This window comes from Papio anubis, chromosome 15 (assembly GCF_008728515.1).
Source record: "Papio anubis isolate 15944 chromosome 15, Panubis1.0, whole genome shotgun sequence".
Classification (NCBI taxonomy): Eukaryota; Metazoa; Chordata; class Mammalia; order Primates; family Cercopithecidae; genus Papio; species Papio anubis.
In genome coordinates, this window is record NC_044990.1 from 28,439,997 (window position 1) to 28,456,867 (window position 16,871).

Consider the following 16,871-nt stretch of genomic DNA (forward strand, 5'->3'; position numbering starts at 1 on the left):
GTCTCAAATCAGAGTCATAAAAATATTCTGTTCTATCTGCAGACGTCAAATAGGATAAGGCACATACACCTGTCAAGATTGTCTTAAAGAAGTATGAAAAACTGGGCCGGGCATGGTGGCTCATGCATGTAATTCCAGCACTTTGGGAGGCCGAGGTGGGCGAATCACGAGGTCAGGAGTTTTAGAGACCAACCTGGCCAATATGGTGAAATCCCGTCTCTACTAAAAATACAAAAAAATTAGCCGGGAATGGTGGTGGGTGCCTGTAATCCCAGCTACTCGGGGGGCTGATGCAGGAGAATTGCTTGGACCCAGGAGGCGGAGGTTGCAGTGAGCTGAGATTGCACCACTGTACTCTAGCCTGGGCAACAGAGTGAGACTCTTACTCAAAGTATGAAAACCTGAATCTGTAGCTCAAGCTAAAAGCTTAAACAGCTACAAGATATGGCCCCTATCAACTCTCTGATCCTATTAGCTACTATTCTTCCTGTTTACATTTGATCACAGCCACATGCGCCTCTTTGCTGTTCCATGTACACACACAAAATACTTCAGCCTCAGGGTCTCTGTATTTGTTATTTCCTCTGCTCAGAAGGGTCTTCTCCCAGGTACCTACACGGGTTTGTTCCCTCATTATTTCTAGGTCTTTGTTCAAATGACATCTCTGTAGGGTATTTCCTGACCATACTATTTAAAAATATCTCTCTTCTGCCTTACAAACACTTTTATTACATCATTCCCACTTTCCCTGCCTTATTTTCTCCACAGAACTTTGGTCACTCTCTGCCATACCAAATATAGTACCTACCAGATTTTCTGTCCATTCATTCCATCACTCACTCCCCTACCCACAAGATTAGCAAGCTCCACGGGGGCTGGGATATATCTTTTTTATTCAGTGACAATCTTCAGTACCTAAACAGTAAATAAATGTGTACCTCTCTACATATAAATGTTTCAAATCTATTTTTAATGTTGCTTGTCGAACATTAACATTTTCACACTTCCAGAAATGACATTAATAAAAATATAAACAAATTGACATAAAAATCTGTGTAGACTAAGCTAAAATTTACAAACTCTTAATACAAGGTACATTTAAACTTTCTCAATTATGGGACAACAAATAATAGACTTCATTGCTTCATACTAAAATGGTATTTTTGACTAATCACAAGGAAACTTAAACTACCACATAGTTATAATCACAGGTATTCAGTCCAAAGAGGAAAAAAGTTCTCGTGGTACTATGAGAACCTGTATCTCTGAAAATGTTAGCTCCATAAGTGTAAGCATGCCCGAAGATTATAAGATAATAAAATGTGGAAACAGGCAAACTATGGGGCGATTTGATGTTTCTACCACTTGCTAAAGATTTTCTTTAATAGAATCATTCGTGCTAAGTGGATAAAAGTTACAAATTACAAAAGATACAGAATATATCCAATAAAAAATCAGACTGAGGAATATTTAGTGTAAAACTGGCTTAAAATTTTTTGTCAGCAGAATTTCTCAACATCTAACCCTATAGCAAATAATACAAATAACAAGGAGATTCTTCAAGCAGTTGGCATTTCTTCAAAACACAAAGGTCCAATTATAAGAAAAATATCACATTATTTAAAGTCCTACAGAATTGGAGGAGAATCTGTACTACTCATGTTTTTGCATAAATTCCATGATTTATAAATAAATAAACCCCAAATATAAATTATAAACATTTAATTTCAGTATAATGTAGACAAAAACAGCAGCTAACTTGTCATCTTTCACAGTAATTTTAACGTAAAAGGTTTAAACATTTATTTTGCCAATATAGTTTTCATTGCATATAGGCTTTAAAAAAAAAAAGACATCCAAAATACCTGAGATGTATTTTATAAGTAAACAAAGAAAGAACATAAACTTAAATTTCTGGTGGAGGAGTTAGGTCTTCATTAAAAGGGTTCAAGCTGTTAGTGATAAAATGGAAGTAATCCTTTGACATGTGTAAAATAAAATTTTTTAGTAGATGGGAATGTATTGATGATAGTCTCTTATTTCTTCTCCCAGATATGCAAGTGATATATCTGAATACTTACTAGAGCCAAATCTATCTCAAAAGTTTAGGTCATTTTTTTTTTCCTTTTTGATAGTATTCAATGAGAAATAACACTTTAAATAAAACTTTTTTCATGAGGAAGGTACAGTAATTATCCACCTGCAAAAGGAAAAAAATACAATTTGATTTAGAATGTCAACTTCTAAATATATAAATATATTTAGAGAAAGAATAATTTATGAAAGTATAATCTTGCTAATCCAAGTAGGGCTAACTGATGCATGTACCAGTAATGACACTTAGCGGCTTAAAAACACCTGTAACTCTGAATTTACCAAAAAGATCCATAACTAACTGAAGAAAATCTTTAATGTTAAATATGGAACTTAGTCTACAGCTAGGCTGAGTTTTCAAATCTACTATCACATATTAATCTGTGTGATCTTGAGAGATTTATACTTGAATACAAAATGCAAACAGAGTAACTGAAATACATTTCTTGCTACCTCCTGGATACTCTCCTGTAGTCCTCTGAGTAAGCTCCAAAATCAATCCATACTCCAAATAACAGACTTAAGATGTTCAATATTGGAACTCTTTGGTATCAATTAAAAAAGAAACTTAAATGAAAAATATTAGTATTTTTTTCCAAATAAGAAAAAATGAAAACTTAATATATACCCCCATATAACTATGTGCAGTTTGTTTTGCAAAACAAAAAGCCAAAATAAGATTAACACTGAAAGGTATAAACTTTCATTTTACTGTTGGCTCCTTATGTGTTTCAAAATTACAACTCTACAAATAAAACATCTAGTACTGTTGAGAGTTTCCTAAATGTTATTTTTCATTAGGTATCGACAGGCCACCTCTTCTTCTCTAAGAAGAGACTGGAATGTATATACTACTTCAATAAGTTTTAATGAAGCATTTTTCCTTACTTCTCAAATATTTCAATTTTCCTTAAATCTACCGTCAGGATTAAAAACAAGAAAAGTTTTCATTTAGCTATAAAAGCTCCAAATGATCCTTCTTCATGCTTAAGAGCACTTAAAGATGTAAAGAGTCATCTGAGAATGTAAAATACAAATGTTTTCTTGTCATTTAGAAGACAGATTGAATATAATTTTCTAAAATCTGACTTCAGATACATTTAGGAATACAAAGAAAAAGAAACAAACAATACCTAACTCCTGAGTTGTTCTGAAAAATATTAGGCAGTATTGGGTAAACTTTGTAATTCATTCAATAAATTTTTTTTTTTTTTGAGACGGAGTCTTCCTTTATCGCCCAGGCTGGAGTGCAGTGGCGCGATCTTGGCTCACTGCAAGCTCCGCCTCCCAGGTTCACGCCATTCTACTGCCTCAGCCTCCCGAGTAGCTGGGACTACAGGCGCCCACCACCATGCCTGGCTAATTTTTTGTATTTTTTAGTAGAGACAAGGTTTTCACTGTGTTAGCCAGGATGGTCTCGATCACCTAACCTCGTGATCTGCCCGCCTGGGCCTCCCAGAGTGCTGGGAGATTACAGGCGTGAGCCACTGCGCCTGGTCTCATTCAATAAATATTCTAAGCATTTGTGTTAGGTCCTGGAATATTTTTAGTGGAATCAAAAATTATATATTTGGTGAAGTCTTTCATGCAATGGTTGAAAGGAAATAAAGAAAACAAGTTAAGAGCTTGATAAATGATTTTTAAAAGCACCAAGACAGTGTTTCCATGTAAATGCTGGCATTTAGTCTATCCACTATGTATCGTATGTTGGGAACAAAATGTTGCTGGATAAAAACTGAGAGTTTTTATATAATATTTTATCTTCAAATTAGAATGTAAACAAAAAGGTTCTTTACCTTTCGAATACAATTTCTTTTTTTGCTGTTGTTGAGACAGAGTCTCACTCTGTCACCCAGGCTGGAGTGCAGTGAGTACAGTGGTGTGATCTCGGCTCACTGCAACCTCCGCCTCCTGGGTTAAGGTGATTCTCCTGACTCAGCCTCCTGAGTAGCTGGGATTATAGGCGCACGCCACACCACACCCAGCTAATTTTTGTATTTTTAGTTGAGATGGGGTTTTGCCATGTTGGTCAGGCTGGTCTCGAACTCTTGACCTCGTGATCCACCTGCCTCAGGCTCCTAAAATGCTGGGATAACAGGTGTGAGCCACCGTACCTGGCTCAAATACAATTTCTTAAATTAAATCTGAAGTATTTCATAAATTTCCAAAATAGACAATTCTGATTGTAAAGGACTAATTAACAACTGCTTTTATTTTGTAGATTTTCTGCATGGTTACAACTGAAAACTCTAAGACACTCCTTGTACAAAATAACATCAGAGTTATAATACACTACACAAATATACTCATCTTCTCCTAAACATCATTTAATGACTTTTAATCGTAAGTTTAATGACTTTAAAACACCACAGATAAGGAGAAGAACATAAATGAGCAATTTTGTTCAGATTTTTGTTGTTATTGCTGTTGAGATGGAGTCTCGCTCTGTTGCCTAAGCTGGAGTGCAGTGGTGTGATCTCCACTTACTGCAACCTCCGACTCCTGGGTTCAAGTGATTCTCCTGCCTCAGCCTCCCAAGTAGCTGGGATTACAGGTGCCCGCCATCACACCTGGCTAATTTTTTACTTTTAGTAGAGATAGAGTTTCACCACATTGCCTAGGATGGTCTCGAACTCCTGACCTCACACGATCCACGTGCCTTGGCCTGAGATTACAGGCATGAGCCACCATGCCCTGCCTTTTGTTCAGATTTTAATTAAATTAGGCCAGGGGTGGTGGCTCATGCCTGTAATCCCAGCACAGTGGGCAGCTTTAAAGCAAGATTGCTTGAGCCCAGGAGTTTGAAACCAGTCTGGGCAGCATAGTGAGACCCTGTCTCTATTTTTATTTATTTTTTAATTCTTAAATTTTTATTTATTTATTTTAAATTATTTATTTATTTTTTTGAGACCGAGTTTCACTCTTGTTGTCCAGGCTGGATTGTAATGGCATGATCTCCGCTCATTGCAACTTCCGCCTCCCGGGTTCAAGCAATTCTCCTGCCTCAGTCTCCTGAGTAGCTAGGACTATAGGCATGTGCCACCATGCCTGGCTAATTTTTTGTAATTTTAATAGAGACGGGGTTTCACCATGTTGGTCAGGTTGGTCTCGAACTCCTGACCCCAGATCATCCACCCGCTTCGGACTCCCAAAGTGCTGGAATTACAGGCATGAGCCACTGCGCCCAGCTCTGCTTTTCTTTTCTTTTTTTTGTTGTTGAGAGGGCGTCTCCCTCTCTTACCTAGGCTGGAGTGCAGTGGTGTGATCTCGGTTCACTGCAAGCTCCGCCTCCTGGGTTCACGCCATTCTCCTGCTTCAGCCTCCCAAGTAGCTGGGACTATAGGCGCCCGCCACCACGCCCGGCTAATTTTTTTCTATTTTTAGTAGAGACAGGGTTTCACTGTGTTAGCCATGATAATCTCGATCTCCTGACCTCCTGATCCGCCTGCCTCGGCCTCCCAAAGTGCTGGGATTACAGGTGTGAGCTACCACGCCCAGCCATCTACTTTTACTTTTAATAGAAATTTTAAAAAACATAAACAATTAAAAAAATTATTTACATATTTATATCTATAAAATTAACTACAATCATAATTTGGTCTTACTCTGAGTTAAATCTTGAATATAAAAAAGTAAAGTAAACAAGACCGTATTTTTGACTTGTCAAACAAAAATCTTTGGCTAAGGACTTAAGAAAACATTTTAATAAAAACATGAAAAAAACCAGTATACTGTTATAAAGTTAGAAGACATAGGACTAACACCCGAATCTGCCATGTGTAGCAAATTATTTGAGTTTTGTGTTTCCTCAGCTATCCAATGAGTGGGTTGGTCACTTGTTAGGTTTTCCTACCTTTAAAGTTATGGTTAAGTGTGGCATTTTGAGAACCAGAATTTCAGGTATTTAATTCACATATTTTGACGGCTTTTCCCCTTCAGATATAAAGAAATATTCAGAAACAGTACTAAATATTGTCTTCTAAGCTCTGTTCAAAATGCTTAATATATTTTATATTTATCTATAAAGACATATTTTAAAAGTAATTTCAAAACAAAGGGAAAACTAGAATTTGTTTTATCCCAAGTAAAAAAATCTGATAATGTCTATGTTGAATATAAATGTACATTAAAATAAATTCCTCTAATGCTGCATAAGCTCTTTTAAAAAACTCTTGATGGCATTCAATACACTTATAAAATTGCAATTATACTATTTTAAGAGACAATACATCTGAAAAATTAGTATTATTTTCATGGAATCATACTAAAAATAACAGGATTATCAATAATACTGAAAAGACACTATCAATAAAACTGAAAACACAGTAATATTAATATACATTAAAATGCAACTGTAGAGTATGGTCAACCTTACTTCAGCAGCACAGTTAATACTGGAGATAATTTTAGAATCTTAACGCCAATATTTACGTGCTGCTAAGGCACTGCTGACATTGTTATCATAAGAGCTATGAATAAAAAGAAACATATTTTCTTCAGAAGATCAGATCCTTGTATTTTTGAGGCAGCACAATATGGCCTGCACCTTTTCAAAATCCACAAACCATTATGTGCTGCTACTTTACTCCAAGGTTTTGTTTTTTTTAAACACACATTCATGCCTAAAGAATATAAAAAATATTTTCTTTCAGAAAAAAAAGAATGCATGTAAAAAAATCTATGTTTAAACATTACAACATTGATGTAATACGCATTAATTATTTTAAAGGAGATTTTAAGTAGAATAATAAAACATTTCTACACCAAAAACTTAACTGAAGTCCATTCTGTGTCCAGCACAGTGCTATAGATTAGGAAACACAAAGAATAAAATGAGGAAAAGAAAAGCATTTATCTGCCATGACAGCTTAACAGGGCAATACAATTAAATGTTTAAACTTTTGAATATATTCAATATATGAAGTTATTTTTCCTTGTATAAACAAAAAAGTAAATTTATAAAATTTGATCTTTACCTTGGTAAAAGCAGAATTTACAAACATTTTGTTCCTTGCAGTACACCTTTCAAAAGACATCTTCATCAAATAGGTAAGACTTCATACCAAGAGAAAAACATGAAATGACATACAAGAGCTCAGTTTCAATAAACTTAAGCTAGCAAAATGCAAATGCACTTTTAAAGAAAAATACTTTAATTCTAAATAAAATGTTAATTTTATTAAACATCTAATTAAGATATTTTAATTCTAGTTAAGAAAAAAAAGCTCTAAACAAACCAATTCTCCCTTAAATAATTTATTAATAATCTAAATATTTTCTTTCAACATTGATCTCCATATTAGAAGTTCCCTTAGAGTTGGATATCATTTGATACAGTAATTCTAAAATATGAATCCTTGGGATAATGAGTTAATTTGGTACCCTGAGATGAGAAATAAATTCTGTAGCTCTTGATCTTCCTATTCCCTATTTCTGGCCCATTTACCAGGTAAGGAAGACACTCCTAGTTTCCACTTACTCAGATGTAGAAATGAAATTCCTTCTTTCTAAAAGATATTAGAAAATTGCCACCACTCTAGTGGTGCCACCACTCAAGCCTAGATAATCTTTTTTGCCCCATGCTCTCATCATTAAAATGACTATGCTGAAGTTAGAATACATCTGTTACAGAATAGTAAGGCGATGTACACAACCAAAGCCCTAAAATTTGTTCTTCCATTCTAATATCTAATTATCTATACAAAGCACAGGGTCACATTCCATATGAATTTTTTCTGAGTATTTTTCCCATTAATAAAAAATATATGTAGCTAATCTCCTATCTAAGCAACCTGGATTTCACATATAACTCTGCTCCTTATTGTCTCAAGTTTCTGCACAACATTTTATTTTTTTATTTTTTAAAGAGAGCAGTTTCTGTACCTTTTAGAGGAAAAAAAAAACAAACCTCATTTCTACATCTGAGTAAGTGGGAACTTTAGGAGTATACTTCCTTACCTGGTAAATGGACCGGAAATACGTAGGGAATAGGAAGATCAAGAGCTACAGGATTTGTTTTATTTCTCATCTCAGAGTACTCTGTTGCCCAGGTTGGGGTACAGTGCCATGATCGTAGCTCACTGCTGCCTTGACCTCTTGGGCTTAAGTGATGTGTCCACCTCAGCCTCTCAAGTAGCTGGGACTGCAAGTGCACACCACCACGCACAGCTCTTTACATTTTTATTTTATTGTAGAGACAGGGTCTTGTTATGTTGCCTAGGATGGTCTTGAACTCCTGGCCTCAAGCAATCCTCCTGCCTTGGCCTCCCAAAGTCCTAAAATTACAGGCAAGAGCCACCATGTCTGGCCTGCACATTTTTTTTTTTTTTTTTTCCTTGAGACGGACGGGGTTTCACCACGTTAGTCGGGCTGGTCTTGAACTCCTGAGCTCAGGTGATCCACCTGCCTTGGCCTCCCAAAGTGCTGGGATTACAGGCGTGAGCCACTGCGCCTGTCCTGGCCTGCACAAGTTTTAACATGTAACCAAGATAAATCCGTTTGCATTCACTTGAGAAATATATAACGTATATTTGTATTTATCAATTATGTTAAGGAATTGTCCTTCAGGGTCCCTCTCATCACGTACATTTTCCAGATAAAAACTTAAATATAATTTTTTTCAAACATAAAAGGTGCCTGTAAATTATTTAACAAATATTTTATTGAATACCTACTATGTGCAAGGCACTGTCCCAGTTATTACACTAGTTGGTAGTATACCAGATAGACAGTGTCTTTTCAGAAAGAGCAGTCATTATAAGACAACTTAAAGTGAAGGATCTGAAGCTGAAGAATTTAGTGCCAACAAAGGATGGTTTGAGTTTCAGAAAGAGGTGTTGTTCTAAAAATGTCAACATAACAGGAGAAGCAGCTTTGAGGCAGCAGAGTTCCCAGACACCACTAAGAAAATCACTGGGGAGAAAGGATAGGTTTTTCTGGATTTTTTTTTTTTTCTTTTTTCAGACGGAGTCTTGCTCTGTTGCCCAGGTTGGAGTGCAGTGAGGCCATCTCAGCTCACTGCAAGCTCCGCCTCCCTGGTTCACGCCATTCTCCTGCCTTAGCCTCCCAAGTAGCTGGGACTACAGGCACCTGCCACTATGCCTGGCTAATTTTTTGTGTTTTTGGTAGAGACAGGGTTTCACCATGTTAGCCAGGATGGTCTTGATCTCCTGACCTCGTGATCCGCCCACCTTGGCCTCCCAAAGTGCTGGGATTACAGGTGTGAGCCACCACGCTGAGCCCACGATGGGATTTTAATGCTGATAAATGTGCCCTATTCCAGAAGAAAATGCCACAAAGGACATTTATTAGTAAGGAAGAAAAAAAAGCACCAGGATTTAAGGCAGGAAGAGATAAGCAAACTCTACTGTTTTGTGCAAATGCCGTCAGTTTGCTGTCCTTAGCCATAAAGCTGCTAATTCCTGAGCCTCAAAGGGAAAAAACACCAGCAGCCAGTCTTTTGGTTGTACAAGAAGGTATGGACAATGAGAATGCTTTTTCTGGAATGCTTCCATCAATGCTTTGTTCCCAAAGTCAGGAAGTACCCTGCCAATAAGGGTCTGCCTTTTAAGTTCTTTTGATATTGGACAATACTCCTGGCCACCCAGAACCACAAGTTCAACACCAAAAGCACTGAGGTGGTCTATGTGCCCCCACAATGTCTCTATATTTCATCCTCTGTATTAGGGTCATAAGGACTTTTACAGCTCATTATACATTGCACTCTGTGGAAATGTCTATCAATGCTGTGGAAGAGAACCCTGACAGAATAACATGAAAGTCTGGAAGAATTATACCACTGTTGTTACAGAAAAAGTTGTGAAAGCCATCAAGTCTTAAACACATTCCTGGAGAAAACTGTGTCCAGATGATATATATGACTTCACAGGATTTGTGACAGAGACAATCAAGGAAATCATGAAAGAGACTGTGGATATGACAAAAAAAAGGTATGGTGCAGGGGGGCGGGGGGGGGTGAAAGGTTTCAAGATATGGATCTTTGAGAAATTCAATAGCTAACAGATACCACACCAGATAAATTAACAGACAACTTGATGGAAATGATTGGTTCTGAACTAGTGCCAGATGATGAGGAAGACAACATAGAAGCAGTGCCAGACATACACTACTGGCACTGACATTAGAGAGTCTGGCAGAAGGGCTGCAATTATTCAAGACTACTTTTGATTTCTTTTATGACATGGACCCGTCTATAATATGGGCACTAAAACTAAAGCAAAGGGTGGACAGAGGATTGGTAATATATAAAAACATTTTTTAGAAAAATAAAAAGAGCAAAAAAGTCAGGCAGAAATTACGATGTATTTCTGTAAAGTTACATCAAATGTGCCTGGCCTTTCCTGCCTCTTCTCCCACCTCCTCCACCTCTTCCACTCCAGAAACAGCAAAACCAACCCCTTTTCTTCCTCAGCCTGCTCAATGTGAACAGTGAAGATGAAGGCCTGTATGATGATGCACTTCTATATAATTAAAAGTAAATATATTTTCTCCAGCTTACTTTAATATGATATATAATACACATAACATATAGCATATGTGTTATTGACTTTATGTTATCGGTAAGGCTTCTGGTCAACAGTAGGCTATCTGTAGTTGAGTTTCAGGGAAGCCAAAAGTTATACATAGATTTTCAACTGCACGGGGGCTGGCACCTCTAATCCTCACATTGTTCAAGGGTCAATTGTATTTTTAAAATTGTGGTTCAATATATATAAAAGTCACCATTTTAACCAGCTATAAGTGTATACTTCTGTGGTATACATATGTTTGCCCTGTTGTGCAACCCTCATCTCCAGAACTTTTTCATCTTCTCCAAGTGATATTGCTTAAACACTAACTGCCCACCCATCTCCTCTACCTCTCAGCCTCAGGAAATCACCATTCTACTGTTTCTATGAATTTGCCTATTCTAGTTATCTCATGTAAGTGGAATCATACAGTATCTGTCCTTTTGTGTCTGGCTTACTTCATTTAGCATAACTTTTTCAAGGTTCATCCAGGTTGTAGCATGCAACAAAGTTTTCCTCTTTACAGTTCAATAGTTTTCCATTGTGTGTGTATACATTTTGTTTGTCCATTCATGTCATGATAGGCATTTAGGTTGTTTCTGTCTTTGGCTATTATGAATAATGCTGCCATGAACATGGTGTACAAATATCTCTTTGAAATCCTTCTTTCAATTATTTTGGGTATATGCCCAAGTGGAATTGCTGGATCATACAGTAATTCTTTTAATATTTTTGAGAAACCACCATACTGTGTTTTACAGTGGCTACACTTACATTCTCACCAGCAATTTACAACTTCTCCCATCCTTGCCAACATGTATTTTCTGGTTTTGTTTTTGATAATAGCCATTCTAGTGAAAATGAAGTGGTATCTCATTGTCCACTTCCATTTCCCTAATGAATAGTGATGTTGAGCATCTTGTGTTTCTTAATTGTATACCTTCTTTGGAGAAATGTCTATTTAAGTCCTTTGCCCATTTTTTGATTGGGTTGTTTACTTTTTATTGAGTTTATACATTCTGGATATTAATCTCTTATTAGATACATGATTTGCAAATATTTTATCTGATTCTATAGACTGACTTTTCACATTGATAGTGTCCTTTGATGCACAGAAGTTTAAATTTTCTTTTTTTTTTTTTAGATGGAGTCTCGTTCTGTTGCCCAGGCTGGAATGCGGTGGCGCGATCTTGGCTCACTGCAACCTCTGCCTCCCAGCGTCAAGTGATTCGCCTGCCTCAGCCTCCCGAGTAGCTGGGACTACAGGTGCCCACCACCATACCTGGCCAATTTTTGTGTTGTTTCACCGTGTTGGCCAGGCTGGTCTCGAACTCCTGACTCTGTGATTCATACGCCTCGGCCTCCCAAAGTGCTGGGATTACAGGTGTGAGCCACAGTGCCTGGCCAGAAGTTTTACTTTGATAAAGTCCAATTGATCTACTTGTTTTGTCTGTGCTTTTGGTGTCATATCTGAGAAATCACTGCCAAATCCAATGTCTTGAAGGTTTTGCCCTTTGTTTTCTTCTAAGAGTTTCGTATTTTTAACTCTTATGCTTAGGTCTTTGATTTAGAAATTAATTTTTAGTTACTTTTTGTATATGGTGTACGGCAAGGTTCCAACTTTGTTCTTTTCTCGTGTGGATATTCAGTTTTCCCAACACCAATTGTTGAAGACAGTCCTTTCTTTGCTGAATGGGGATCTCTGGCACTTCTTGGTACCTTTGGTGAAAATTACTTGAACATATATGCAAGGGTTTATTTGTGGGCCCTTGGGTCTATTTTCATGAATTTATATGTCTAACTGTGTGCTAGCAACATAATGTTTTGATTACCGTGGCTTTGAAGGAGGTTTTGAAATCAGGTAGTGAGACCTCCAACTCTATTTTTAAAATTAGTTTTGGTTATTTCATGTCCTTGGAGATTCCATATGAATGTGAGAATAAATTTTCCCATTTCTGTTAAATGAAATTTAGGATTTTGATAGGAATTGCATTCAACCTGTAGATCATTTTGGGTAGTACTGTCATTTTAACAATATTAAGTCTTCCAACCCATAAATGTGGGATGCCTTTCCATTTATTTATTGTTTTTAATTTCTTTCAGCAATTTTTTTTTTTTTGTAGTTGCTGTACACAAGTCTTTTACCTCCTTGGTTATGTTTATCCCCATGTATTTTATTATTTTTGATGTTTTGTAAATGGAATTGTTTTAATTTCCTTTTTGAATTGTTCATTGTTAGTGAACACACACACAATTGATTTTTGTGTGATTTTGTATCATACATCTTTGTTAAACTCATTAGTTCTAACCGTTTTCGGTGGAATCTTAACGGTTTTCTACATACATGATTGTGTTATCTGTGAACAGAGATAACTTTTCTTTTACTATTATCTTTTATATCTAAAATTGGTTTAAGGGCTTTCTGGCAATCTTGGTCCATTCATTCTCTAATTCTCCTAGAAAAACATCAGACAGCTGTGTCCCCTCTCTTCTTTCAAACTTCCAACACCTTCCCTTTCACTCTTACTTTCATTGACAAACAGAAACCATCAGAGATTTCCTCAGTTCCCACCAAATCGATCTAACATGTATCTGTGCGCATACAACTTTTCCTTCTTTCTATTATCAATGAACCGTCACTGTTCATAAGACAAATTCCTTCTCTTTTATCCTCACTTGCTTACTTAAGGATATTCCTTTAGATATTCTCCTGCATCTTTAATCTTCCTCTCTGTTGCATGATTCCTATCAGCAAATGTGCAACAATTTATCTCAGCATAATTTTATCTCTTAAAGATTGTTACTATCTGTAACAACGCTGCAATTTTATCACTGATGTTTAGTAAACAACCATGGTGGAAGATTTTTTTCCTTATCTATTTTCCTTTTATTTCTAACTATCTGATTTATATTTGAAAGCCTGATACATTTAAACTATTAAAATATTTATTGCAATTCTCCAGAAAAAAAATGAAAATTCTTCATTTAAATGTATAACAAATTGGAAGATTTAGTGGAACAATTCCAGGCAATAGAGAAGATATACCTCTTTCTTTTCTTGTGTTTAATAACAATAATAATCTCCTCCCAGTGTGGTACGGTTTGATTTTTCCTTTCTACTTATCTTTGACTTGGGGGCTGCAAAAGTAGGTTTTGTACTATGCCTTCAAACTGGGACTATTTTACATTTAAAATTTCCTTGAGCCTATAAGTTTAGACTATTTCTACTCACACGATAGGGATATTCAGATACTAATACATGCCGTCAATATGGTTTTACTAGTTTGTTGTTTAGACATGTCCTTATATGGCACTACGTTACTTTAGGTTTTCTGAACATTTAATTTTACTTTCAATCCAGCGTCAACACAATCTGTAATGGTAATTACTTTCTCCAAATATGCCTTAATTCTATTCTGCACTTGAAGCTCTAAGGAACTGTGTATATACAGTGCCTGGGACACAGAATGACTATCCTTGCTCAATGACAGTGGAATAATACACAGTATGTTAGTATTATACCAGATGGAAAATTTATAAATAGCTATTCTTTAATATCTTTATGTAAAGGCCTGAGTTATGGGGTCTAAACTAAATTGCATGACAATTTCACTAAACACGGTATTATTATTATTTTTTTAGAGACAGAGTGTTCTTTTGTCACCTAGGCTGGAGTACAGTAGCATGATCTCAGCTCACTGCAACCTCCTCCTCCCAGGCTCAAGCTATCCTTCCACCTCAGCCTCCCAAGTAGCTGGGACTACAGGTCTGTGCCACCATGCCCAGCTAAGGTTTGTATTTTTACAGACGTGGTTTCATCATGTTGGCCAGGTTGGTCTCAAACTCCTGGCCTCAAATGATGATCCCAGCTTGGTGTCCCAAAGTGCTGTGATTACAGGCATAAGCCACAATGCCTGGGGAAACATGGTAATTTTTTATTACCCTACTATGAAGTTGAAAGTCTTATAAAGTGTCCAAATATATAACATTTACAGGAAAGATTAAAATGTGCTTTTGCTTGATTCTTGTTTCTGGAATATAAATACTTAAAAACAAAAAGGCTCTATTAACTAGAGAGGATACCTTTAAAATTCAGTGTTAGGAATAGGCATTCAATAAAATAATCAGATTTAATCCAAAATGACTGTTATATAATACAAAAAACCTAGTTGTTGAGTTTAGGCAAATATAAATTTTTACTGTTTCTAAACTGCCTTGATTTCTTCTGATGAAGAAATGACTGAAAGATTGCTTAAAAACTATGTATGAAGTAGATTCCAATCTGGAAAATTTATTCTAGAAAGTCAAGACTACACAAGCTTCCCAAATGTCATTTTAATATTAGATTCTCTTATAATCATTTCCTTATACAAAAAGTTAAACTTCCTAGAAATCAAACATTCATATTTTATTTGATGATTTTACTTCCTAAATAATAAGTGATTAAATTACAAATACATCATGTTAGTCAAGAAATGTAATATAAAAGGTTTAATAAATACACTATTTACATTTTTTCTTTTTACATTCTTCTTTTGCTTCCTTTTATGTCCTAATTATTCATAATTGCCCATTGTTATTCTTTAACACTCAATTTTCATCTTGTGTCAATCATCCCTTGTATTCAGGTAGTCAATAAAGCCAATTGATTCCTTAAGACCTCAGTTCATTGCTTTCTTTGCCATTCTTGATTTTATACCTTAAATCTAGGTTTAAGTACCTTGTAACTCCAATTGCATTTTAGCTGAACCTCCTAGTCCTTAATCAATTAATAAAACTTCCCAAACTTACATATTCAAGAATGTATCTAGGCTGGACGCAGTGGCTCATGCCTGTAATCCCAGCACTTTTGGCAGCTGAGGTCAGAGGACTGCTTGAGCCCAGGAATTTGAGAGATCAGCCTGGACAACATAGCAACATCCCATCTCTACAAAAAAAAAAAAAATTATTATTATTTTTTAATTTTTATTTTAAGTTCAGTGGTACAACTACCGGTTTGTTACACAGGTATACTTTTGTCATGGGAGTTGTTTTTTTTTCTGAGATGGAGTCACGCTCTGTTGTCCAGGCTAGGGTGCAGTGGCTCAATCTTGGCTCCCTGTGACCTCCACCTCCCGGGTTCAAGTGATTCTCCTGCCTCAGCCTCCCGAGTAGCTGGAATTACAGGCCAGTGCCACCAAGTTGGGCTAACTCTTTTTGTATTTTTAGTAGAGATAGGGTTTTGCCATATTGGCCAGGCTGGTCTTGAACTCCTGACCTCAAGTGATACACCCACCTCAGCCTCCCAAAGTGCTGGAACTACAGGCGTGAGCCACCATGCCAGGCCTGTCATGGGAGTTTGTTGCACAGATTATTTCATCACCCAGGTGTTAAGCCTAGTACCCATTAGTTATTTTTCCTGATCCTCTCCCTCCTCCCACCCTCCACCTTCTGAAAGACCACAGTGTGTGTTGTTCCCCTCTATGTGTCCATGTGTTCTCATCATTTAGCCCCCCTACACAAAAAACTTAAAAATCAGTTGGGCATCTGTAATACCAGCTATTCAGGAGGCTGAAGTGGGGGGAATCACTTGAGCCCAGGAGTCTGATACAGCACTGAGCCATAATCATGCCACTGCACTGCATCATTGTAGCCCAGGTGACAGAGCAAAACCTTGTTTCAAAAAAAAAAAAAAAAAAAAAAAGTAATTTCTAGTTTCCTAAGTAGAATCTCTACTTTCTGTCTAAGGTCTGTATAATTAAGACCTATCCAATGTTTCCTACTTTTCTCCAAAGAAAACACTTCCATTCCAGTTAAATGGTCTCTTTTAAGACATTAACAACCACTAAGAACTTTTGAATACAGAATATTCTCATTATTAGGTACTATGCTGGGCAGGTAACTGGTTTCCCTATTCCATACCTATCTCTCCATTCAAAATGGACTAGCTGTGAGGAAATCTTTACTAGTATAGACCATGCCATTTCTTTAATCCTTTATCTTAGTCCACTGGAAATACCATCATGACTCCATCCCTTAAATCTCTGCTTTTACGTTTGCTGGTTGAAAGAAAAGCCACACTCCCTAACCAGATACAGAAAGAGCCCTAATGGCTACATGTGGAGTCAAAGAAAAGAGCTTCTAAAAAACCACAAAAATATTCCGAAGACAGAATCATTCAGTCCTTATCCTTTATACAACAACCACAGTTCCAGGTCTGGTGGCTTATATTCTGGGGTGTGGGTCTTTAACATCTCTACTGGCCTTTGA

At 36.6% G+C, this 16,871-nt stretch overlaps 1 long non-coding RNA gene across 1 annotated transcript in view; it reads right to left on the reverse strand.

Moving 5' to 3' along the window:
• Nucleotides 1-876: 876 nt before the first annotated feature.
• The window catches only part of LOC100999664, a 37,636-nt gene continuing 21,641 nt past the window's right edge, over nucleotides 877-16,871 (reverse strand). Inside the window, exons 5-6 of the long non-coding RNA XR_162894.5 lie at nucleotides 7,071-7,149; nucleotides 877-2,200 (exon numbers count right to left, since the gene is read on the reverse strand). This is a non-coding gene — a long non-coding RNA (uncharacterized LOC100999664). The remainder of the gene's footprint in view (nucleotides 2,201-7,070; nucleotides 7,150-16,871) is intronic.